General features: G+C 38.9%; 1 long non-coding RNA gene across 2 annotated transcripts in view; it reads left to right on the top strand.

Moving 5' to 3' along the window:
- LOC123386451 overlaps positions 1-27,462 on the top strand; it is a 333,684-nt gene that overhangs the window by 65,508 nt on the left and 240,714 nt on the right. For both annotated transcript variants that reach the window (XR_006600323.1, XR_006600324.1), the window contains one exon: positions 19,938-20,034. This is a non-coding gene — a long non-coding RNA (uncharacterized LOC123386451). The remainder of the gene's footprint in view (positions 1-19,937; positions 20,035-27,462) is intronic.

The raw sequence follows: 27,462 nt of genomic DNA, 5'->3' as shown, positions 1-27,462 counted from the left end.
TATTCTCCTTGTTTTTTTTTTAATGGAATGCTTTGTATATATGTATTAAATCCATCTGGTCTAAAGTATCATTTAATGCCAATGTTTTCTTGTTGATTTTCTGCCTGGATGATCTATCCATTGATACAAGCGAGGTGTTACAATCCCCTACTCTTATTATTGTCAATCTCTCCTTTTATATCTATTAATATTTATATATTTACATGCCCCTATGTAGGGTACGTACTTATTTACAAGTATCACATCCTCTTGTTGGATAGATCTTTTTTATTGTTGTGTAATTCCTTTCTTTGTTGTCTTTTGTTACAGTCTTTTTAAAAAATAATCTCCTGTGTGTGATAGCCCAGCATTCTTTTCTTTTCCATTTGTATGGAGTATCTTTGTTTTTCATCCCTCAATTTTAGTCTGTGTATTTTTAGATCTGAAATGAGTCTTTTATAGGTCTTTCTTTTTTTTTTCTCTCCTTAGCCACCTTAGGTCTTTTGACTGGAACATGTAGCCCATTTACATTGAAAGTAATTATTAACAGGAATGCAGTAATTGTCACTTTGTTCTTGGTTTTCTGGTTGTTTTTCTAGTCTTCTCTGCTCCTTTAGTCTTGGTTTCTTCCTTTGTGGTTTGATGTTTTCTTTAGTGTTAGGTTATCCTTTATATTTCTTTTTATTTTTTGTGTATTTATTATAGATTTTTTATATCTAATAACCATGAAGTTCATATATATTGACATAGATATACGTGTGTGTGTGTGTGTGAGAGAGAGAGAGACAGAGACAGAGACAGAGACAGAGAGAGACTGAAGCTAATTGTTGTTAATGTTGAACGGATTCTAAAAGAACTACCTTGTTACTCTCCCTGGCTAATATTTTGTCTTTATAATTGCCTTTACTAGTGAGATTTTTTTTCCTTCATGTATTTTCTTATTTCTAGTTACGGCCCTTTCTTTTCTGCTTCAAATAGGCCCTTTAACATTTTATGTAAGGCCAGGTTATTAGTGATGAGCTTCTTTTATTTTTTTCTTGTCTGGGAAACTCTTTAACTCTCTTTTAATTCTAAATAATAATCTTGCTGCATAGAGTACTTTTGGTTTTGAGTTTTCCCCTTTAAGCATTCTAAATTTATCCTGCCAATCACTTGAAGCTTTAAAGTTCCTTCTAAAATATCAGTTGAGAGTATTCTGGGGTTTCTCTTGTATATGACTATTTGTACTGCTCTGGCTGCCCTTAGGATTCTTTCTTTAACTTTTGTCATTTTAATTATATGTCTTTGTGTATATCTCTTTGGATTCATCTTGCTTGGGACTCTGTGTTTTCTGAATGAGAATGTCAATTTCCTTCCCTAGGTTATGGATGTTTTCAGCCATTATTTCTCTAAATAAGTTGATAAGTTTTCTGCCTTTTTATCTCTCTCTTTTCCTTCTTAGACCCTTAGAATGTAAATGTTATTCCACCTGATGATGTCCTAGAGCTTTCTTAACCAATCTAATTAAAAAAATTTTTAATGTTTATTTATTTTTGAGAGAGAGGGAGACAACGCAAGTAGAGGAGGGGCAGAGAGAGAGGAAGACACAGAATCCGCAACAGGCTCCAGGCTCTGAGCTGTCAGCACAGAGCCTGATGCGGGACTCAAACTCACAAACCACGAGATCATGACCTGAGCTGAAGTTGGATGCTCAACCAACTGAGCCACCGCAGTGCCCCTGGTTATCTTAATTTTTAAAAATTATTTTTTGATTTTTGCGTTTTATTGCTTTTTACTGATTTCCATTATTCAGTCTTCCTGATTTCTGATCCATTCTCATGTGTATTTTAATATGCTATTGATTGTCCCTCATAAATTTTTCATTTTAGTTTCTGCATTCTTCACTTCTGGTGTTTCTTCTTTATATTTTTTATTTGTTGAAATTCTCACTGTGTTCCTACATTCTTCTCCCTAGTTTGGTGAGCATATTTGTGACCACTTACTTGTCACCTAAATTATTTGTCTCCATTTTATTGTTCTCCCTTCCCCCAGAGTTTCATCTTGTTCTTTCTTTGGGAACATATTCCTGTGTCTCCTCATTTCATTTTACTTTCTGTGTTCATTTCCATGAATTGGACACAACAGCTACCTATCCTAGTGTTGAAGGAATAGCCTTGTGTAGGAGCATCCCTTGTGTAGACTGTATGTGGCTAGTGGCTTTGGTAGGTCAGCTGGAGCTATAGTGGGCCTGAGCTAGGCAGTCTCAGGGTGTACCCCCTCAGGGTTACCTTGATGGAATGGCTGCAGCAGGAGTAGATACTGGCAAGAGAGTCCTAGGATACATGTTTTTGGGGTTGCCTTGATGGGTTAGCTGGAGCTGGTGTTGGTACAGTCCAGGGCTGCCCTGGTGGGAGCAGAACAGGTCCAGGCTTGAGGGTCTCAGGGTGTACAACACCAGGGCTGCTTTGGTGGGGCAGCTAAGTCAGACAAGTCACTGGGGTTTTAGAGTGTGCTCTACTGAGGACAGCTTTGGTGGGGGCTGGAGCTGGTGTGGCCCAGGTGCATATTGTCCTGGGGCTGCTACACCTAGGCCTCCTTGGCAGGGTAGAAATAGGTAGGAAGGGAATGGGCTGGAGGTGTCCCAGAGCACCCTGCACCAGGGCTGCCCAGGGGTTATAGCTGGAGCTGGGGTCAACCAAGGGGTCAGGGTTTGCTGGGCTGGCCTAGCAGGCCTGCTAAAGTGCCTGGACCCTACTCCGGTCTGCACTGTCAAGGCGGAAGTAAAACCTAAAAAATGGTGCTTGGGTTCCCCTGACCTAGAGAGAGCTCAGTCAGCTACTTGCCTGTTCAGTGGACTCTCCATGGTTAGTAGAGAATTCCTTCACTTATAGTGTAGTTGCCCTTTTAACTGCTGCTTTTTCTGCTGTGCACAAAGATGAATAAGTCTACCTGTGAGCCTCTCAGTGATACCCCTGCCTACTACACGTCACCACATGGGGGGGGCGGTATTCATGTTTTTACTGTGTCTTCATCTTTTTACCCTTTTTAGGTGGCTCCTCTTTCATTTGCTGTCTGAAAGCTGCTCAGTCAGCCCTCAGTTCATTTTCAGGAGAAATTGCTCTGTAGGTAGGTATAATTTCAGTCCTCTGGAGAAGGTGAGTTTAGGATCTTCCTATGCTGCCATCCTGGACCACCTCCCCCAGGTAAATACTATTATTACCACTCCATTTTACAAGTGGAAAAATGGAGACAAGATAGTTTTAGTAATAAATTGATGATCATAAGTAGTTTATAATTAGCAGAGCTATGATTTGAACTTGACGAAGCCTGTCCTTAACCACTCCTCTACATTGCCTGACATGAGGTGAAATGTTCTCTTGGATTTTCTTAGGAAAGTGAATTAGAATGCATCTGAATTGTGCTTGTTTCCTGCATTAACCATTTCCTAGAAGACAGTTGTATCGATTGCTCAGCATGTTCCTTGCTTTCAAACTTGAGGACTCTTTGACATAAACTGTAATCTTTCTTGAATCCTTATTGGGGAAGATATATCCAGAGTTAGTATTGCTATCCTTCGTGGTTCCTCTCAGAATTCGTGACCCCTGTTTGAATACTCCAGACCTAGTAGACCAAGGGAGCAGGGAAGTGTGGGTTTACTGTTGTGTTGTAGCTTCATTGGAAGGGCTGTGCTTGTGAGAAAGAGTGAGAAGTAAGAATAGAAGAGATTCACAAGCAAGGGTTTCCCTTCTCTGCTCAAGTTTTCTTCCTCTGTACCTGATGTGGCAGCTGATAGTCCTCACCAACCCACTTGCCTTTTAGGGCCCTTGTAACTTGTCAGTAGGAACCTCTCCTACAAATGAAAATTGAGTAAGCGTCACTCTGGGCTTCCTGTTAGGTACATCCTGTGGTGCCTGGTGCATTCCCATCCCTGCTGAGACTGAGAGAAACTTCCTAATTGACCCATAGCTTACCCCATGCACAACTTTTGCCTGGACTTCGTGGGTGTTAGTGGAAATCCTCTATAGGGTCTGTCAGGCACATTGTTACCTCCTATGCAAGCAGTAGAGGACAGAGTAATTCTGGTCTTCTATTCAGTTTCATCTGCAGAAATTTCTCACAATTCTTGGTATAGATCTGGAGTATCTAATGTCAAGCAAATAATACAGTTATCTCTTCTTTTTAAAAATCTCATTTTAATAGGAAGCTAGGAAAAGGACAAGGAGAGTTAGGCACATGCATGCAAATTTGCTCTTCTACTCACAGTCCTAAGTAGCAAATTACAAGGTGTACCATTAGATCATGGTAAAAACCAGACGATAAGTTTCGTAAGTTTCGAGACAAAATGTTCTTAAGTATATCTATGCCATGAGAGCAGATTTTGAGTTTTGGCAAGGCCCTTGGAAAAACTGTTCATGGAAACTCTGTAAATTCAACAGTAGGCATTATTAGGAGGGTTTATTCCTAGCAGAGATGGGGGCCCTCATCTTAGCCAAACTGCGGGAGGGAGAAGCTAGCTTAAATTGTCTGTAAACTGGCTTCATTGGAAGGCCTGTGCTGAGATGAGCAATTCTATTTAGAATGGCTGCTGCTCATCTTTCTACCAAGATAATCCTCTGATTGCAACACACAAAAAAAGCAGATGTAGCATTTGAAGGGACATTCTGCTTTTCAAACTCTAAATGCTTTCACATTGCAGTATTACTTCCAATGAACCCAAAAGTCAAAGAAGTAATCGCCTTGAAATTCTCCTGTAACATGAGGACCTCAAGAAAGTTGAACCCTGACTTGTACCGGAGAGGAACCCTGAAAGCAAAGCCTTCTATAAATTGGAATTTTTGCTTCCTCTGTTGTCGTCCATATAGTCTCTTGCCTCTTTGCTAAATATCAAAGATATTTATGCTTAAACAAATGTTGTCTCCCTCTCAGTGCATCCTCTCCTTCTGGCAGGGAAGTCATCATGCTGAATTGGTGGCACTTGCCATGGCAACAGACTGTGATGTCAGAAATGTGGTGCCAAGCAATTAGATTTTGGAGGTGCCACAGTTGGGAATCTAAAACTCCAAGGAAGATTATGAGACAGAGCAGTTTTTGCAGAAGAAAATCTCGTAAAGACCAAGTGTCTAATGTGTGCCCTCAGAGGTCTGCTGCTGAGTAAGGGTGACAGCAAATGAAGCCAGGCAAGGGGGAAAGGGATGCAGCGTTCAAGACGAGACTTCAACGGAGAAGTATGTGGATGAAGGAAATTTGCAGAAAGCCACATCCAGATGGCTGGCACTCTGCCGCATCCCGTGGCTTTGATGCTTCACAGGTATTCTCTAAGGGATAAGAGAGAGAAGCGCCAGAGATCTGCTGTCTCACTGAGAGAGATTAGGGAGTCAGGGCAGAGAGAAAGAGCCAGCTCTTTGCTTTCCTTTCTTGTAAAGCAGGAGTGTGACAGCTTTCAAGGACGAAACATCTTGACATCAAGACCTTCTTGAAATCTGAAGAGCGAGCCTGCTGTCAGGGGAAGGATGCCCTCAAAGTGTGTGTTAGGTTTGCAGCAAAACCTTGCAAGAGGTGGCAATGGAAGGTGGCCCCAAATGCTACTCATAGGAACAATCTGGGAGTGTTTTGAAATGGACTCTCTGAAAATCTTCACTTGTTCTTTACAGGTTCTATGTTGAATATGCAAAGGATGAAACCAATACCTGTGAAAAATCATACATGAAGTTTTAAAATACACATTTCAGTGATACAGTATGGATAAATTTGGACGGCATATGGCTTCTTATGTAAAGGAAAATTTCTTCTCCTTTTAGTAACACATTGTCTGCTGCCTGTGCTTAGCACCCTCTGCCATATGCTCCTTGAAACAAGCTGCTGAAATTCAAGAACCAGCCCTAGTAATTAAGATCAAATGAGCCAGATGAAGAAAATGAGCTGGTGAACCACATGCCAATGGAGCCCAGCCTTTTATATTAAAGAGGTTGGGGGGGGGGGCAGTGGAGAAAAACAACTATTTGCTAATGGACTACTCTGAGTGTTTATAGGCAATTCACATTCAGAATTATTAACATTTATACCTGTATTTTGAACTGTTCTGGACTTGATTGATTAGCTCTGTGGAAATATCGACTGTTGGATCCAGGGCCATCCCTATGTGATAGAGATAATAGTACTCAAGGCTCATCCGAATGCAATTTATTTCATGAAAAATACAATTGAACATACAAGAGACTACAAAATAGTTTGAAACGAAGCCTTAAAAACCCTTGGAGATACCTGGCCTCTCATCTTGGTATTTTAGAGAAGGTGAGGTCCAAACACAGTGAATTACTTTTCTCTGGTCACTGAGCTATCTAAAGACAGAACTCAGAGGAGAGCGTGGGTGGGATTTCTGACTCACCTACTAGTTTAGCAGTTCTCAGAATTTGGTGTGTGCATTAGAAACTCCTGGAGAGCTTGTTGAAACAGATCACTGGGCACCACCTCCAGAGTTCCTTATGGGTTGGGGTCCAGAATTTTACTTCCCAAATAAGTTCCCAGGAGAAGCTAATCTCTTGACATCACTTACTAATTTATGGTCCACACTTGGCAAACCACTGGTTTAATTCCTTTTTGCTGTACCTGGGGGGTTTCTAACATTGTTGGAGCCTTTATTGGAATCACCTGGAAGGGGAATGACTTATTAGAAAAAAAGATTATTGGGTGCATCTTAGACATACTCAGTCTGAATCTGGACATCTGCCTTGTACAGAATTACCCCTGGTAATTTCTGTGCACATCAGAAAGTCACAGTACCTGACCACATTGTTTTACTTCAGAAAGTCAAAGGCTGCATTTCTTGGTGAGATGATAAAATTCAGTTGTCTGAATTCTACTTCCTCCTTTCAAGTCTCTAAGCAAATGACCAAAGGAATAATGCATTAAAAACCTGCATTCAAGACAGGAAAATGAGGAAGGTGTCAGTCCTATGCCAAAAACGTCTAGGATTTTTTTGTGAGATATTGTACAAAGGAGGCTTGATAGACCTCTCAGGATCTAAATAAAGTACAGTTTTAGGGAGATTAAGGAGAAAAGAGTTATAGCAGAGCTTCACTAATACCCACTGACATGGGGGGGGCAGGTGCAAGTTGATACAGGTATAAGACGTGAAATACTGTCTACCACGTTGGATGGGTTGCATTTGACCACACCCATGGGGAGAAGCCTGGGTTTTCCTGGTGGTGGTTCATGGAAGGTTAATTGTGCATGAGGGCATCATGGAGGGGAGACAAAGCACTATGTGAGTGATGATGTGTGAAGTGACACCATGGAGCCCCGGGCAAAATTTTGAGTAGCAGCCCAACAGTTTTGCATGATAACAGTCATGAAGGAAAAACTGCCCTGAGATAGGATTCCTCTGCTTGGGGAACCCACATCACAGACTTTATGCATAGGTACACAAGCTGAGTGGAGACTGAACCAAAAATTACATTAATCAGCTTGGCAGTTGAAGATGCAAAGGAAGTTTATAACTGCAAATGGGCGTACTGTGTGAAGGAATTCAGGGAACACACATTTGCCTGATAAGTGAGAAAGCCTGGAAGAATTTTCCTGCTTCACAATGGGACCTAGGAATTACATACCAAGCAAGTTGTCAATCATACATAATAAAAATAGATATTCTAAGGAATGCAAGCATTCATAAGGAAACACCTCAGTGCCCTTACAGAAAATATGGGGAAGTAGAGACAACCAAATGATGACTATGACAAAAAATATTCTCATAGAAAAATGGGTGAAAGGATAAATAGGCAATTCATGGAAGAAACAAAAGTAAACATGAGAGCCCTAGCTCCACTAAAGAAATGTAAATTAAAACAAAGAAATGCCAACTTTTTGCCCACCATTTTTGCAAAAATTTAAAAATGTGAAAACATGGAAAAGCATATGAGGAAATAGTCATTTATATTCTTTTGGAGGGACTTTAGGCAATTTAGAATACAATTTTAGAAGGCAATTTCATGATATGTATCAAAAGGAAAAATATTTATATTTTAGAAGTGATTATCCATTACAATAATCCTAAATCAGCAGTCATCATGAGAGACATAAAAATATTTACATGTAATTGTGTGCATCATGACATATTAATATTAGTGAATAATTTGTAACAACTTTAATATACATTTAAATTATATAAATGTATACATATATACACATATATCATTTATATTTAACGAATATTAAAGATTAAAGTGTGCAGCATTTTTAAAGGATAGTGTAGATTATCAAGTCATATGCTTAGATATCAAAATCATATATGAAAGGAAAAGAGCTAGAAACATACACCCATGTTTTATCTTTTCCACATTTTGTGCCGTGAAAACCTTTTGTTTAAAAATGATGCAAACAGTGGCATTATATAAACTATTCTGCATGATTACAGCGGGACACTGTGCAGCCATTCGGAGACCAAAGCAACTTGGAGTTATTGATAGAGAATAATCACAAGGTTGTTAGATGTAAAAAGTAGTGTGGGACTATGTAAAGGATTAAGAATTTAAAAACAAGGCATGTTTAGGTATAACGGACTCCCTTCTCCAAACACATAGAAAGGGAGAATAAAATATAGTAACCATAATTGCTTTCTACACATAGCAAGCTCAAAAGAGGAAAAAAAAAAAACCCAGGTGCTAGAAATTAAGATGAGATGGAATTCAAGTTACAAATCTCACAAACTGAGAAAGCTGTCATGATCTATGGGCGTAGTGGACATAGTCGTGGGCTATAAGGATGTGGGTCCGAGGTCTCAAGGACATTGTGGGGATAGGCAATATTGCCTTAAGCTACCCAAGTCAATAAGCTAGGCGTACCCTTCAATAATCTCAGAACTGGGTGCCCTCTTATGGATAGAAGACTGTAAAATCTTTAAGCTAGACAATCAGAAATTTTGCCTTCATTTAAGATTATAGTTAAAAATAGAAAAGTGCCTTAAAAGCTGTAACCCCAAACAGGTGGTACATAAAGATGTGGAATTTGCATTTGTAGTGGCCTCACAGTTAGGAAACTTCAAGCTGAGAAATGAATATGTAAAGCGTGCAGGACCAGTGAATTTTGTGGGGCAGCTGACAGAAGCATACATAAAACCACTCTGTTGGGACATTCCCATAACGCAGACAATCAGGACTCCATAAGACACAGCCACTTGGGGAAAAAAATGGATTAACATCCCATGAACTTGAGAAAAGAGAAAAGTCTTGAAGAAACTAAAAAGGACTTTAAAAATGTTCAGGACATGAAGAAAGTATACCTAAAATCTCAGTGATAGATGAGAGCACTTTGACAAACAAGACTGGAAAATAACATAGAGAATGCTAGATGTTAATTGAGCCATTGAATAAAAGAAACTTTCACGATGTGGATGAGACACAATTTTACAGGAACGCACAAATTGGGATATATACTGGGAGAACGCAAGCCCTAAACAATGGGTAAGAGTTATGGAGGATTGAATGATAGTAGTTCCCCAAAGACAGAATAGAACTTGTGGGGGAAAGATGAAATGACAGAGAGTTATACAGAATTGCAGAATGCCCTGAATTTTGAAATAGAAGAGTATGGTAAATAAAAATTCACATCGAGACCCATCATGGTGAACTGGCAACTCACCAAAGGCAGACAGAAAACTTAATCATTATCATAAACAGCAAATTGGGGGGAAAGAGACATGATAAAAAGAAAACACAAAATGAATTTAACTGTATCAGTAATCACAGTAAATGTGAACAGATTGACCTACCAAAAAGATGTAGATGTATCTCTTTAAACAGCATGTGCCTATTTTTTTTTTTAATTTAAGAAGTAAAGGGATAAAAAAGTAAAGGTGGAAAAAGATGCCAGCACACACAGAAGGGCATACTAGAGTGCAGGGCTATTAAGATCAGGCAAAGCAGAAAATAAAGCGAAACAAGATAAACAACAAAAAACATTTTAAAGACAAATCCTTATAAATAATCTTGTATGCCTCTCATAACCTAGCCTTACAGCACATGAAATGGCCACTATTAGAAAGAGAAGTGAACAAACCTAAATCACAATGGGAGATTTTAACATACCTGTCTAAGTTTTAGGGCAAGAACATCCAAAATTATTAATGAGCCGGTATCTGATAACACAATCAACAGACTCCTGTAGAACCTCCCTTATAAATACACATTCTTCTAAAGCACAAGGGACATTTATGGTAAATAATCATTGAAAGGAATCTTTTCAAAGCATACACACCCCTTCCACCCTCTGGCAACCACACTTACAGGTGTCTGCCCTTGGCCCTAGCTCTTTGTTTTTTCTAGGTCAAGCTGCCCTACATTCTCAGAAAATAAACCCTAACTACAAAATACATTCCTCTCTATCCTGACCACAACGGCATATCCCAGACAAGCTCCCAACAGAGCTCCTAAAGAAACCTGCCACTTCCTGTTCTACCTGGCCAAGAGTTGAGCCCCTCCCCTTGCCCGCCCCCCACCATGGGCACAGCGGCAACACTCTCACATCCAGCAGTTTAAACTCCTTAAAGGCCCAGCCTGACAGAAAATCGGGGTGGACATCTCTCTAGGTGTCTGGCCCCTCTCCTCCCTGGGACACTGAATAAACTCTGGCCTGCCTCTTGCTCCACTCCCTGTGCAATTCTTTGTCACCTGCGTTACCGGCCATCTTAATCATCTACTAGACCATTAATAGAGTTTCAACGATATAAAAAAAGTTAATATACAACACATTCTTGACCATAGTAAAAAATAATTTAGAAATCTCTAATAAAAATATATCTGAAAACCGATGTGTGTGAAAATTTAAAAACCTGTAACTGGAAGATCTGAGAAAAAAATAAGAAATCAAAAGAAAAATTCAAAGCCTTTAGAACAAAATAAATAATATATTGCATAGGAAATCACATATGATAATACTAAAGATAGTAAATTTTGGAAATTGATAGTGGAAAATAAGTTGGAAAATGAATGCCCTAGTGTTGAACTCAAGACATTAGTAAAATAGTAAAGTAAACCCAACGAAAGTAATAAGAAAATAACAAATACAGGATCTTAAATAATGAAATAGAGAAAATAAAATACGGAGGATGAACACAACCTAAAATTTTTGGCAAGATTAGTGAGACAAGAAAATATGTTTTAAAAGATAAAATGAGTAGCTGTTAAAGAGTTAAGAAATTTAATTGAGATTTGGGGCAGAGAATTGGACACTTAAATATGGAAAGTCTAGAACTGAAAAAACAGTGAGCTGACTAAATGGATGGAATTAATGGTTGTAATAATAGAGTTTATGAACTGGATGATAGGTTAGAGAAATGCACAAAGAATGAAGCATAGACTATCTGATGGCAAATAATAGAATAATGGGTACAAGATGTAGAGAATATGTAGACAAAGTTAGAAGTCTGGGTGATCTCTGGGAGAGCAGAGAGAAGCAACACTTGAAGACATTATGGTTGAGGATTTTTTCAAACTGATGGAAGACACCAGGCCACAGTTCCAGGCACCCCGAGAAACCCCAAGCATGATGAATAAAAAAGGAATCACAATTTAATTTTTTTAAGGTTTATTCATTTTTGAGAGAGCGTGAATGGGGGAGGGGCAGAGAGAGGGAGGGAGACAGAATCCCAAGCAGGCTGCAGACTCTGAGGTGTCAGCACAGACCCTGATGTGGGGCTTGAACCCACAAACTGTGAGATCATGACCTGAGTCGAAGTCAGATGCTTAACCATCTGAGCCACCCAGGTGCCCCAAAAAAGAATCATAATTTGAAAAACCAATTCCAAGCAGAAAAATCATTTGATAGATCTCAATCCAATTATAATAAAAACACCTAGTAAACGTAGTGAAAAAAAAAAAAATAAAAGAGAATCCCTTAATTGATCATAGGTATCCTTCATAGGTGTACATGAAGTACATTCACAGAAGTATATGGTGAAACAGAAGTATTCTCTTAAACATGGGGGGGACAGGATATTTTCTATCACCATGGCTGTTCAACAAAGTCATGGCAGTCTTAGGTACTGTCCTAGTTCTAAAGAAGAAAGAAAAAAGAATGAAAAGCATCATAAAGAAGTAAAATCTTGTCACTTGTTCATTGAATGCTTTCTCTAGGTGCGCCTGGGTGGCTCTGTCAGTGAAGCTCTGACTCTTGTTTTCAGTTCAGATCGTAATCTCACAGTTCATGAGTTTGAGCCCTGCATCAGACTCTGGGCAGACAGTGTGGAGCCTGTTGGGGATTCTCTCTCTTCCCCTCTCTCTCTCTACCCCTCCCCTGCTCATGCTGTCTCTCTCACACACAAAATAAATAAACTTAAAAAAAAAATAAATGCTTTCTCTAAATAAGAAATCCAGAAAAGTCTATAAATTCATGGAAAAAATGAGTTTTTAGAGTAGACTGGATATAATACATGGTAAAATTGACAGGCACACAGATAATAAATAGAAAATGTGATAATGCTGAAAAGAAAAATAATGTTAAAAAGATCTGCTTCACATTAGCAGCAAATACTGTAGGTAATGTAGGAATAACAGATATGCTTGACCTTTAGCAGCAAAAAATTTTTAACTAAGTCAAAGGATGTAAGACAATATCAAAGAAAATGATTGGTACGTGCATGATCATAGATGGGAAGATTCAATATTATAAAAATGATCCTCAATTTCTAAATTCAGTGAAATTCTATAAAATATATTCATTTCTCACAGATTCAGTAATAAGTTATAGTTTTCCATTTAAACAATAGAAATTTATTTTCTCAGGGTTCTGGAGATTACAAATCCAAAATCTGTATCACTGGCCTGAAATCAGGATGTTGGCAAGACAACTCCTGGGGACTCTAGCTGAGAATCTGCTTCTTGTTGGCTGCCCTCTTTCTTTGGTCTGTGGCTGTGTCCGTCTATTCCCTATCCCCATCTTTCCTTGAATTCTTGTGTGTGTGTGTGTGTGTGTGTGTGTGTGTGTGTGTGTGTGTGTTGAAATTTCCCTCTGCCTTCTCCAGTAAGAACATGTGGTTTTGTATTTAGGGACCATCTGGAAAATCCTCCCTATCGCAAGATCTTCAACCTAATCATATCGACATAGACCCTTTTCCCAATAAGGTCACATTCACATGTTCCAAACGTTACAGTGTGAATGAATGTCTTTTGTGGGAACCATGTTTTGACCTTCCATCGTCTATGCTCAGGCCCTCAAAGATTCATGTCTTTCCCACGTCAAAAATACATCTACCCATCCCAACATTACCCAAAGAGTCTGAGCCTTTCACAGCATCAACTCATGTCCAGAATTTCATCTGATTATCATCACTCTCAGATCTCATCATTTGAATTACCCAAATCAGGTATGGGTGAGACTCTGGACAGGATATATACATCCTGGTGCAGAATTGACCTCCACCGATGGACTTGTGAAAATGGAAAAGAAGTTGTCTATTTTTGGAATATGATGATGGGGGAAAAATTACAATGATGGGACAAGTGTAATATGCTAATTATAGACTTTTACGTTCCTAAAGGCAGAAAATGGAAGGAATAAAAAGGTCACTAATCTCAGGCAATTTTATAGTCCCATGGGGGAAATTCCATTAGGTTTCAAGTGTTTGGGGCTTGAGACTCTGGCCTCTACCTCTGCATCTGCAGCTCTAACCTCTGAGTCCAAGGCCATGCCCTCAGCATTATCCTCCCTCGTTCTTGAAAGGTAACACTTGTTTGCAGCTTTGTAGTTTTATCAACTTTTTTCCAACCTATTGAACATTGAGAGTGTAATAATATCCTTGCATTTTGTCCTGAGTCTGTTGCTTTTAGTCCAGGTTACTTCTTCTGGGATAATATTATGATGGTTAATTTTATGTGTCAACTTGGCTTGGCCACGGTGCCCAGACAGTTAGTCAAACATTATTCTGGGTCTTTCTGTGAGGGTGTTTTTGCATGAGATTAACATTTAAATCAGTGAAACAGACATGGATGGATCTAGTTAGAGTGTTTTATGTTAAGTGAAATAAGTCAGGGAAAGACAAATACCATATGACTTCATTTAAATGTAGAATGTAAAAAACAAAACAAATAACAACAAAAGAGAAACATACTCATAGAGAACAAACTAGTGGTTTCCAGAGGTAGAGGGGTAGGGACACAGACAAAATCAATGAAGGGATTAAGAAGTACAAACTTCTAGTTATAAAATAAGAAGGGGATGAAAAGCACAGCATAGGGAATATAGTCAATACTATTGTAATAACTGTGTATAGTGACCCATGGTAACTACATTTCTCATGGTGAGCATTTTGTAATGTACATAGTTGTTGAATCACTGTTATACACCTGAAACTAATAAATTTCAACTATACTTTGGGGAAAAAAAAGTGAACCAGATAACTCTCTATAATGGGGGTGGGCCTTATCTAATCAGTTGAAGTCTTCTATAGAACAAAAAGCTGACCCTCACCCTGAGCAAAAGGAATTCTACAGAAGATGGCTTTTGGACTTGAAATGTAGCATAGGCTTATTCTGGGTCTTTATTCTGCTGACCTACCCTGTAGCTTTTTGACTTGCCATCCTATATAATCACATGAACCAATCCCTTATGTACATATTTCTCTCTCTCTCTCTCTCTCTCTCTCTCTCTCTCAAACTCTGTGTCTATACACACACACACACACACACACATCTCTTTTTTCCCCCTCTAGGGAACCCTGTGTGTATCATGAGCATTCATATCACCAGACAAAAAGGACCTTCACAGATCTTAAATGGATAATTCCTGGCTTCTGTTGAGATGTTTGAAGCAACCCATGAACCATGTGTCTAAATATCTTCAGCACTTAAAATACGTTGTATAGCCATACTTTTGGACTTCTTTGTGATAGAACACAGGCTAAATTTTCTGCCACCTAGAAGGAAGGATCATCTTTCTTCCACTTTCCAATAACATCCTCCTTGTTTCCTTCTGAATCTTCATGAGCAGTGCTTTTAAAATTAATATTTCTCCAAACATTCTGTGTATAATGATCTGTTTTCTCCCCAATGACGTAGACTTTCGCTATACTGTGCTTCTTATTTTCTTCTAAGCCGTCCTTCAACACCCATATTTTACCATCAGTTCGGTTAAGGCAGTTGAGGCCATTTCTCATCACTAGAAAATTCTGTCCACCACTATCCAGTTCTGTGAGATCAGTTTTCTTCCTACCAACCACCTGTCCACTCAATGAATGCAACATATTTTTTTATTTTTCATGATGGCGGGATTCTACTACTGTTACCAGTATTAAACACCATGAAGAATGCCAAAGGTTGGATAGCATGCATACACATTGATTTCACGATAATGTTAACTTCAGGTAAGGAAAAGAAAACCGAGTTATTGGCGGATTCAACTATATCTCTGGCATTCTATTTCTTTAAAAAATTATAGGGTCGCCTGGGTGGCTCAGTCGGTTGAATGCCCAACTTCCGCTCAGGTCACCATATCCCAGTCCGTGAGTTCTAGCCTAGGGTCGGGCTCCGTGATAACAGCTCAGAACCTGGAGCTGCCTCAGATTCTGTGTCTCCCTCTTTCTTTCTGCCACTCGCCTGTTCATGCTCTGTCCCTCTCCCTCTCTCTATCTCAAAAATACATAAACATTTAAAAAAATTTTTAAATTATATTTGAGGGGTGCCTGGGTGGCTCAGTCAGTTAAGCATCTGACTTCAGCTCAGGTCATGACCTTGTGGTTTGTGAGTTCAAGCCCCGCGTCAGGCTCTGTGCTGGCAGCTCAGAGCCTGGAGCCTGCTTCAGATTCTGTGTCTCCCTCTCTCTCTGCCCCTCCCCTGCTCACGCTCTGTCTCTCTCAAAAATAAACGTACATTTAAAAATTTTTTAAAAATGAAAAAAATAATTATATTTGAGATGAAAATCACAAAAAAGTTAGGCTTCAAAATCTACGTGTTAAGTGCAGGTTATCTACTATATTATGCAGTTTCTGTATATTGAAGAATTTCAGATTTTTTTAAATGTTTATTTTTTGAGAGAGAGAGAACACAAGCAGGGGAGGAGAAGGGAGAAGGGGGGTGGTGGGGAGACAGAGAATCCAAAGTAGGCTCCAGGCTCTAAGCTGTCAGTGCAAAGCCTGACATGGGGCTTGGACTCAAAAACCATAGGATTATGATCTGAGCTCAAGTCGGATGCTTAACCAACTGAGTCACCCAAGGGTCCCAAAGTATTTCAGATTTTAAAGAAATTTTTAAAGTAAAAAAAATAAAAATATGTGTGTGTATGTGTGTATATATATGTATATATGGATTTGTATATATATATACGTATACATATGTAAATGTGCTTGGGTAGGCATAAAGTATTTTGAAAAAATCCATAAAAGCTGGGGAAGGAGATGGTACCCGTGGAATACTAGGAGGGGAGTGAGACTAAAGTTCTGGAAAATTATGTGCTTGTATGAATTAACTAATCTCAGTAAGTAATACCTAAATGCATTGTTTAAAAAAAATCAAGGCCTTGGGACACCTGGGTGGCTCAGTCAGTAACATCTGACTTTGGCTCAGGTCATGATTGGGGTCTCTGAGTTCGAGCCCCATGTCACGCTCTATGTGGACAGCTCAGCCTGGAGCCTGCTTCGGATTCTCTGTCTCCCTCTTTGTCTGCCCCTCCCCCTCTTGTGCACTTGTTCTCTTTCTCTCTCTCATAATTAAATAAAACTAAAAAAAAAAAAAAACTTAAAAAAAATCAAGGCCTTTAAGTAATTGCAATGGATTTGTCACGGGGTTATGTTAGATCATTTCTGGGCATTTGTATTACTTTGTATTACTTCATATATACTGTTTAAAGCTACCATATTCCACTTCTTTCTCTTTAGAAGTCCTTACTTTAAGAAGATTTTTAATGTCTAACCTGCTTGCCCCCTTTATATCCTGAAATTTCTGAAGAAATATCCAATGCCATTGGAATTTGATAGTCTGGATATTTAGTGAAACCCTTGTTTGCCAAAACAAACAAACAGACAAAAGCTTCTAAAAGATAATCAGCCACAAACTCTTGGATTTCTTTCCAAGGTAACGATAAGTGTTACCTTCTCCCTTCATTATGTCCAGTGTTGACAATTCAAATTCATTTATTTACCAAAAAGGAATGATATGTTTTCTTGAAAGATCTTTAGATCTTTGTAATCTTGATATTCTGATCTGGTTCCATTCACAAACCACTTAGAGATCCATTTCTAGAGGTTCCGTGTTAGATATAGGAACAACAGGACTTGGTCCACAGAAGGATAGTCCATGTGCTAAGCTTCTTTTAAACTTTGAAGTTGGCTGTTTCCTTCAGTTAGGATGTACCTGCTTCCTTGCAATTTTTCTCATGCGCTGTTCTGTACATGTTAAATGTATTCAGTAAGATTGCAAACTTGTTGAGAGAAGTCTTCTTTTCTTCTTAGTTATCCCAAAGCAATTTAAAAGAAAATCACTAAGTAGTACTGTGGTGTCAGGCACTGTGCTAGGTGCTGGGACTACAAGGGTGACTGTGACCTTCTGGGCCTCTGGGAGGTTCAGAGTGTTCTCACCCAATATTCCATAGTAAGCGTTCAGTAAACTCTTGTTATTGGAGACACAGAGAAACCACAGTCTTGTTCACCTACCCAGTCAAGGGAGATGCCTGATAAGAACTATCATCCTTTTCTTTCCTTAATGATGCCCAAACATATATTAATTTCATGAAGCCTGTGCTAAATCTGAGAAAAAAATACTTGAGATGGAGATCCCAGATTTCTGTCTTCAGGATAGTAGGGAAAGAGTCCATTGTATCAGGGTCACTTACTATGTCACGTGTAGCATTTCGTTCTCCAATAAGTGCTTCAAATTTGTAAGCAATCCAAACTGTAAACAACATTTTCATGGATTGTAACAAGTTCTGTTGTATAATTGAACAGAAATCGTGTGTCTACAGATGCCAACAACACAGAAAACCTGCCATTTGTAACCTCCCCTTGACTGGAACACTGGATGTAACACAACTTGCTTCTCGTACTCAAATCCTGAACTTTGTAACACCTGTGGATAGGCCCCAAAGTAGAAGTTCCACTCGGCTTTATCTGCCTTTTTTTCAAAGGAAACAATATCACTGTTATGTAAAGGGGAAGATAGAGCTGGAGGTTGTCATTTTATATCCAGCCAAGTGCAAGGGTATAGTATAAATAAAAGGTCCATGGAACTGTCCTCATTTTTTTTAAACTAATTTCTTTAGTTAGAGGAGAAAATAGACCACAGGAAGTGGAAGAAAAATGAAAAAATTTCTGTAATTGGTGAGATTTTTCTTTGCGAAGTTCTCATTTATTGAGTCAAATGAGTAAATTTTTTTTAATGTTTATTTATCTTAGAGAGAGAGACAGAACCTGAACAGGGGAGAGGCAGAGAGAGAGGGAGATAAAGAATCCAAATCAGGCTCCAGGCTCCAAGCTGTCAGCCCAGAGCACTACACGGGGCTTGAACCAGGGAACTGTGAAATCATGACCTGAACCAGAGTCGGATGCTTAACAGACAGAGCCACCCAGGCAACCCAAGTCAAGTGAGTATTTAAAATCAGTTTATGCCATGTATACAGTGGTGCTTACTAGAGAAAGACAACAAAAGTTTCAGCAAGAATTCTAGTGTTTGCACTTGGAATAAAAGAAAGAGATTCATTACAAATGTTAGGCAAGATGAATCTGAAATTCAGAAGGAAACTTCATGTAAAACTCAGTATGAAGGAAAGTATTCACTGAGAGAGAGTCCTTACCCGGATGGAGCTTTCATGCTTTGGGGCAAAATTCCACTTGATGGTTTAGAAATAAGTTGTGCCAGGGCACCTGGGTGGCTCAGTCGGCTAAGCATCTCACTCTTGATTTTGGCTCGGGTCATGATCTCATGGTTCGTGCATTGGAGCCTCACATGGGGCTCTGGCCTGACAGTGTAGAGCCTACTTGGCATTCTCTCTCTCCTTCTTTCTCTGCCCTTCCCCCACTCATGTTTCCTCCCTCCTTCTCTCCCTCTCTCTCTCTCTCTCTCTCCCCAAAATAAACTTTTAAAAATAATAAAAGAAATACATTGTATGAATTTTTGTCATTATACTGAGCATTTATAGTCATGGTAAAAGTGCTTGAAGTTGATATCAAGGGCCTGCATCAGAGTTGAGGGTATATTCTGTGCTTCTCACTGAATCAGTGAGAATCTGGAATCTTTGCTGTTCCAGGTTTAAGGTTCCTGCCTTGCTGGTTTGAGAAATAATACATTCCTCTGTTTTTCTACATCCATTCAATAAAGGCTTCTCCTCGTAGCCTCTGCCCTCATTTGGTCTTAACATTCTTTTTACCACTCATGTATTTGGTAAACAGGATCCAGTGGTTGTGGACATTTGTATCAATTGAGGATGGCTCCGGGGAGAGGCACAGGTGCTACAGTGTCTTGTAAAAAACAGTTTCAGAAATGTTAAGAAATCACAACCTGAAGATCCAGCATCTTTCCGGTAGCAGACAAATGGAGCAGTGACAGGTGATTTGACCTGTCTCTCCTGGTATAATCCTTCCAGGCCCTGTCATATGCTGTGGGTGGTTATGATGTTGTCTTGGCAAAGAGCTGAAATTGGAAAGAAGGTCTGAGTAATGCTCTGCTACAGGAAGGGGTTTTTGCGGTATATCTAAGTCTTATTATAATCTGCATTGACAGCCTCCCATGTCGTTCTTTGGGCTATTCACAGAATATAAAACCTCCAGAGTTATTTCTAGGTACATCGGTCTTTTTCTTTTAAATTACTGAGATCACAAAGTGACTTGACAATGAAAAGTGGGTCCTGATGACTCAACCTCTCCCACCAAAGTTGTGAACATGGGAGAAAATAATGCATATGGTTAGGCAGTACCTGACACATAAGAGGTATGTAATTATGTTTGTTCTTTAAAAGATGCTGAGCAATAATCTGAAGTTGACATTTTTTGTTCATTCAACTTGAAGGGAAAGAGACGTGCAACTTCATTTGAAATGATGATGAACCTGACCCTGGAGAGACCTTGCTGTAATTTGAAATCCTACTGGCTGTGTAAAGTGTGAGGTAAGACTATGCTTATCCTGGGTTGGCTTCGCTTCCAATGCAAAGTTCACCAAGTCAGTAACGTGGGCCCAGGAAACGATATGCAGAAACTCATTTTCTTATCTGGTGACAGTGGCATACTTGGTGGCATTGCCTCTAGGAAAAGAGACAGGATAGCCTTTTGTCTTTCATGGACATATTCAAAAGCTCCCCAGTTGGTTAGAGGAAAGATAAGTAAAGTGGATTAGAGGGTCCTGAGAAGCTCCAGAACTGACTCCCTTCAATGAACTTCAATGAGCGTACAGTTGTATTCACACGAGTATTTGTTTGATTATCCGCTAGTCTAGTGGAGAGCTATGTAGTGGTGCAAGCATGAGATATGGACTTAAACAGGGTTCAGAGCAGGGTAACGTAAGGCAGTCATTGAATTTCTAATGCACGCTCTCACTTAAACATTGGTGAAGGAGGCCACCTATATTTGAAGAACAGAGAAGATATCAATCAAATTGAAAAAAGAAAAACAAGAGAAAAAAAATCAGTGAAGTCAAAAGATGTTTCTTTAAGAAGGTCAATACCATTTATAAAACTGATACATTAGGAGCGTTTGAGTAAAGGAATTGATGGCCTTTGTACCTAAATATCTTTTGCAATAACCCAAACGTGTATATATTATCGATTTCATTAATTGAGACATTAAGATCTCTTGTTTCAAATGGAAGATACAGTGTTCAGAGGTTAAAATATTAAAGAGATTATCAGCTAACAGTATCTTAGGGCTATTATATCACTATATTATTTGGATGCCAAAAGATGGGACAAAGAACAGTTAAGTTTCAGTGATGGAAAAGGTTTGGGAGGTTCAGAGGGTAAAGAATGTTTAATCTTGTTGAAGGCAGGCCCAAAACAACATGATTCTGGTTTCATTTCCAGATTGTTTTCTCCTCTTTGGACATTTGGATGACTATGTGTTGTTTGAAGTATGACTTCTGTTAAAACTTATTAATTCTTAAGTCTTTATCTTTAATATACAGTAAGAGGCAAAAGAGTCTAGCTATCTATAGTCAGAAGACAATAGAATGATAAAGAAGTAAAGCTACTACTTGAAGCAGGAGAAACATACCATGTATGAGGTATGGGATCACATGTACATCTACACATACATGCATGAGCATAAAAGTCTCCAAATGAATTTCTGTGCCATTTCACTGAAGTTGGGCAAATGAGTTGGTGACCAGAAAGAGACTTCTTTTAAATAGAAACCCTACTTTTGACAGTGAGATATGTGATGGCCCTACTGAAGCTATTCAAGCAATTGGAAGCCTTCTACGTCCTGCACCCCATAAAGGGATCCTGAAGTGAACACATTTGAGCCTTAGAGTTACCAGGCGTATGTCACAGCCTACCTAGAGAGTGTGTCCTAGGCTGGAGGACTCAGGTGTAGAGCACAGGGTTCTTGGGAGCTTCCTGGACAGTGGAATGGTTAATACTGGCCTAAGAGCCTGGGTTCTGTCTCTTACTCTCTTCCTTTTGACTCCAAATTTTTATCATGGGCTTGTATCACATTTGAAATAATTTTCTTTGCCTAGAATTCGGGCTGAAATTCCCTGAGTCCTAGATAGGAGCTAGTCTGCTTGAGTTAGGCAGGTGTAAAATTGTTTAAATTTTACTTAAAAACAAATAATTTGGAAACAGTACATAAAGCCAGAGTGACAACTCTTCATGGAGTTCTGTGATCTGTGTGTGTGTATTTTGTTAGCAAAAGCATTCCTTTAACCAAAAAAAAAAAAAAAAGAGTCATGATTGAAATCCCAATACTGATAAAGACAAAGTGAACAGGAGGAGTAATAAAGGAATTAGTGGGTGGAAAGGGTAGTAAGTGTGAACATCATTAAAAAACTTGACACTTCATGGAACGTAAATAATGAGAACAAATTAACAGTTCCTGTCTTCCTCACCTCCTTGACTGACTCAAAAAGAAACAAGATGGGAATACTTTCAGGTATAAAGGAATCTTTGCTTATATTTATCTTAATTTTGATAATTTCTTGTCTGTGATTATTCTTTCTGAACCTGAGGCAAGATTGAAACCTGTAGTGTCTACCTCCTCTCAAGCGGCAGTTCACCTTCTTTAGCTTGAAGAACTGTTACCCATGTATAGCTCTATGATGTTTTCTTTTAGGAAAAGCATAAAAATTGCTCAGACAAGGTATCCCCTGATTAAAAGTGCCTAACATATCTCAGGTGGTCTGTTTGACTACTTATTCGAGAGTATCAGTAGCACTATCTATTTTAAATAGAAATCACAAACCTAGTCTATTCCCATACAGTTCTTTTTCTTACTTTGCTAGAAATTTAATTGCCCCATAGTTTTACGTACCACTTTCCTGTCCTCGAAACTGGCAGTCATTTCTAGGTTTGTTTGTTTTTTTTCCTTTCCTTCATCCCCACAGCCAGTACATCAATCTCCAACACTGGATGATTTCTCCTTTTAGTCCTGGGTTGGTCTTTCCACTATGTCATTTTAAATTCTTAACATTTGAGGATTATCACAATAACACCCAGATGGTATGACTGCCTCCAGGCTCAATCCCACTAATCCATCCACCAAAATATAATGAAAACAAATTAATATTTTACTTCATGATTTTTACATAGTTCCATGATTAAAGACCCCTAAAAATCTTCCCATATATTTTTTTTCTTATGTGTCATTCAAAGACTTTTATACTTGGGTGTCTCCTGTGCAGGCCATAAAGAAGGCACGCATGCTTTTGGAGGAGAGCTTATTTTGGGATAAAAGTGTTACTGTAAGAAAATTAGAATCTTCTCAGTTCTCAAGTGCATTTTGATACAAAGATAAGTTGTAGATGAGGGGTCTTGCTTTAGTGTTTAAGGCAATAAGGTAGGCACGGTGAGCCAAATCATGAGCAATGGTGGAAACCATAAGAATTTAAGGAAAAGAAGATATCTAAGTAATATGGACAGAAAGGGAAATGGAGACCCACAAAAGTCTGACATTTTGGGTAGCCTGTGCATCAAGCACAATGCTAAAAATCCTATCAGAAATACAGAAATAGGAAGATGAGTCAATTTAGGGGCCAGAGAAAGAAAAGTATTTCTAATTTAGAGATTCTCAGTTGGAGATGAAGCGTGCAACCAAATGAAAATGGCCACTTGGTAATCCAAGGCTGAAATTCAGGAGATAGGTCTTGCCTACAAAGACTTTAAGTCATCCCCATGGTTGAATTGTTGAGTGTGGATGAGTTCGTATGTAGAAGGCAGTATAAATAAAAGAGAGCAGAATTAATGAGAACTAATTTTTAGAATAGCTATAGTTAGGGAGTAGGGAGATGACAAGAAGGAGAAGAAATCAGAAAAGGAGAAATGATAAAGAGAACACTGCACTTTTGTGTCATGAAAACCGACCAAGAGAAGAGCCTCCAAAAGTCAATCTGACAATGTCAAGACAAAAATAATGAGCAGTCGGGATGTCATGAAATAGATAACAAGGCCATTGATGACTTCTGCGGGAGTATTATTGGTCCAGTGATGGGAAGAGAAGCCAGATTTCAGGACGCTGAAGAAAATGGGTGGAGAAGCATAGGAAACCAAGATTTAAGAAACTGGCAGCAAACAAAAGGAGTGCAAGGTGGTAGCCTCATAGTTCAAAATGGTCAAATGTTTGAGTCGTTTTTCCCCCCCTAAATCAAGGGAGACTTGAGCTTATATCAAAGCAAAAAAGAGAAGAGACAGAAATGCTATCGATGCCCTCAAAAGCGTCTCATGAGAAACAGTCAATATAGAAGAGATTCATTTTAGAATGTAAGACACCTCTCCCGTGAAAAGAAGCATAAGAACATATATCTGGAGGGGGGAAAAAGAGTGTTAAGTGAATAAGGGATAATGTCAGTTGTTAGCATGACAGTGAAATGGGAGATGTGGAGAAGAATGGCTAAAAATAACCCAATAAAATAAGTGAGAACAACAATGAAAGCCCGATTGAACTCGATGGCGTGGCTTTTGGATGATAAGCATTCAAAGAAACTACATAATTGTTCATAAACGTTTACTGATATAGCACCACTTACTACTTGCTAATTAATTCACTAAGATTGATAAAGATTAAATTGGGATAGTGAGATACTGGAAAATTTTATTTCCTGATCCTACGCACTCACACTCACCATGAGCCAAAGCTCTGGTTGTCAATGGTTACACCACTGTGATTCAGAAGAAAGCTGTTCCACATTAGTAAATTAGATTAAAAACACATTGTTACCTTCAACATTAGCAAAAGCCACATGGTGTGTTGCAACCAAGCAGAGGAATAGGGAGCATAAAATCTTCCCAAACTAAGTAAGGCGGTAGGAATGGTGAGTCCTTACTCACGTGCACCTTGGGACTACAAGAGTTATTCTTACTTGAAAATAATTAATTCTGAGGGAACAGAAAAATGCCCTGTTCATCAAAGACACCAGAAAGTGAGAAATAGGTAAGTAGAGTTAGAGCTGTGTGGGAGAAGCATGAGAGAAATCCAGTACAAGTAATAATATGCTGGGACAAAGAAAGAGAAAAGCTATTTAGGAGGTAGGAAACTAGTAGCTGCTATGATTAACTGAGAGGCAAAAGGAACAAGCACTAGAAATCCACCCAATAATACATAAGTTGAAATGTAGGACAGTTTCCTCACATGCATGTTTCTCTTTATTAACTAGGAATTGAATTGAAATTTGAATGTAGCTTCCCAGAATAAACCTGGGAATGTCTCCAACCTTCTTATCCCACCTCCAGAGTCAAAGAACTAATATTTCACCAGCACACATTTGCCTTTCACTTAGGATAATAACAAGCTGGTTCTTTGCAGAGGGGATTCTGCCTATATTCCAATCCCTTAATGTTACCCATCCCAGGGGGGACATGCATCAGGATGCTTATAGACAAAAACAAAAACCAAACAGAGGTGCCTGGGTGGCTCAGTCGGTTAAGCGTCCGACTTCAGCTGGGGTCATGATCTCACGGTCCATGAGCTCACGCCCCGCATCGGGCTCTGTACTGACAGCTTGGGGCTGGAGCCTGGAGCCTGCTTTGGATTCTGTGTCTCGCTCTCTCTGCCCCTCCCCTGCTCGTGCTCTGTCTCTCTCTATCTCAAAAATAAATAAAAACATTAAAAAAAATTAAAACAAACAAAAACCCCGATTCTGCTTTAAGCCTAATCACATGTGATATATGTAGACTTTCATTATGGTAACAACATCATCACTGGGGATAAACCTTGAAATTAAGGTTGGACCACAGATAAGACACCAAGAGACAGTATCTCCTGAGAAATTAGAAGAGCATCACAGAAATCAATAGAGTACTTCTTAACGGAATATTACTGTCAGCATTCTTTTTGGCCTGGAGACAAGGCAGGGCTCCTGGAGAGGCTGGCAACATATTACATGGTTAACACTACCAGTCAGTTTCCATTGAAAGCAGCTGTACTAAGGGATCAGGAGTTAAGCAGTGACTACACCAAGTAGAAAGTCCTCATGATTTCACTTAGACACATGACAGCAACATCAGGGCAGATCAGGCACGACTCCTTCAAGGGGTGGATGATGGGCTAAAAAGACACCTCAGAAGTGGGAAGTTACAGATAACCAAGGGGAGATAGCTAAAATGATCCATGTGCTGATGAGATTTAGAGACATCAGTATGAAGTCATGTTTACCTTAATATAAATACAAGTTGTTGCATATAGACCTATTTATAGACAAATACATATACACGTTAGAATCTATACATACATATTTCTTGCTCAATAATCTGAGGGCCCAATAACAATGAGCACACCTTGTATCCAGAACTCATTTTCTAATACCATTCTCCAATAAGAGGAGGCAGATCTCCCTGGAGGATGGGTTGATTGTAGGACTAGGGCAGGGGATAAGCCTGGAGCTTCTTGTAGTAACTGAAAGTAAGTAAATACTGAGAAAAAAAAAATCACCCATAATCAGGGAGACATGCCATAGGGACACTGGAGCTTATCTGAAGGCACCCCCTATGGCCAAAACTGGAATAATTTGATAAATACAGTATTAGGAGTTTAGCCCTATGTGTAAAATAAATACCTACAAGTCCATACCGATATAAATAAAATGACTGGCTAAATAAATGAGAGATGGACAAATCTTCCATGTGAAAGAATTCCAAATAATTATGTAGATCTATTGCCCCCAAGGCAAAAAAGAAAGACTCTTCACTCCTTAAATGTAGGCTCAGTGTAGTGACTTCCTTCCAAAGACTACAGCATGGAGAAGTGGGACATAACTTTAAAATGGGAAAACGTACACACACTACCTCAGCCAGGCAATCAGTCATTTAAAACACCAGGTAAGGGGTGCCTGGGTGGCTCAGTCAGCTGAGCCTCTGACTTCAGCCCGGGTCATGATCTCATGATGTGTGAGTTCCAGCCCCACATGGGGCTCTGCATTCTCTATGCAGAGCTTGCTTGGGATCCTCTGTTCCCGCGCACCCCCCCCCCCCGCCCCCGGCCCCTCTCCTGCCCACACACTCTCTCTCTCTCAAAAACAAATATTAAAAAAAAAAACATGAGGTGAGGTAGGAAGAAATAGGTTGTGTTTCAACAGTATGTTTATTGGAGGTTGTGGTTGCTGTTTAAACTGCTCAGTCACTTGTGAATTCTTTGCCTTTGCATTTCTTAAGTAATGTTTTACTGCAAAGATATCCATGAACTCAAGTTTTCTATCTACTCCTCAAAACATTGATTTGCTAAACTGATAATGACACTTTATCATTTAAAACAACACACAAAACCCTTTCCAGATTAAAATATTTGTAGGTAGTGAAAGGGAACAAGCTAAGCCTGTTTATGAAACAAGCTAAGGCTGTTTGTGAAAAATCCTCTACCTGGAAAGACTTATTGTCCAAGCTCTAAGTGATCATAAAGTTTATAAAAACATTGTGCAACATTAAAAACAAGAAAACAAGACAACAAAAAAGCTATGCATGGGGTGATTACAAATTGAGAAAAGATTAACCACAAGAAAATAAGTAATTTCAGAAGTAATTCTGCTTTGTTCTCGCTAAAATTTAAGGAAACTTGAAATTTATAATTAGTTAAAATTAAGATGATAATGGTTTAGAATGAGATAACAAATGAAGTTTGCTCAAAAGCAGACAGAAATAAAAAGGAAAATAAAGAGGTAAGAAAAGAACATGGGGGCAAAGGAAAGATAAATATAAAAGAATATAGAGGATGTAAAAATAGAAACTGTAAAGAATTAATCCATAAATAAATGATATGGAGGATAAATTTTAAAACTCTGAGAATGCAAGAGAAAATGGGAAACTAACCATTTCTAAACATATGGATGAAAGATAATGGGTATAGACATAAAGATAGTTTAAAGATAGTTGATGGTTCTAACAAAGAACACATTATTT

Source organism: Felis catus, chromosome B4, assembly GCF_018350175.1.
Source record: "Felis catus isolate Fca126 chromosome B4, F.catus_Fca126_mat1.0, whole genome shotgun sequence".
Classification (NCBI taxonomy): domain Eukaryota; kingdom Metazoa; phylum Chordata; class Mammalia; order Carnivora; family Felidae; genus Felis; species Felis catus.
This window is presented reverse-complemented; position numbering and strand designations above follow the sequence as displayed.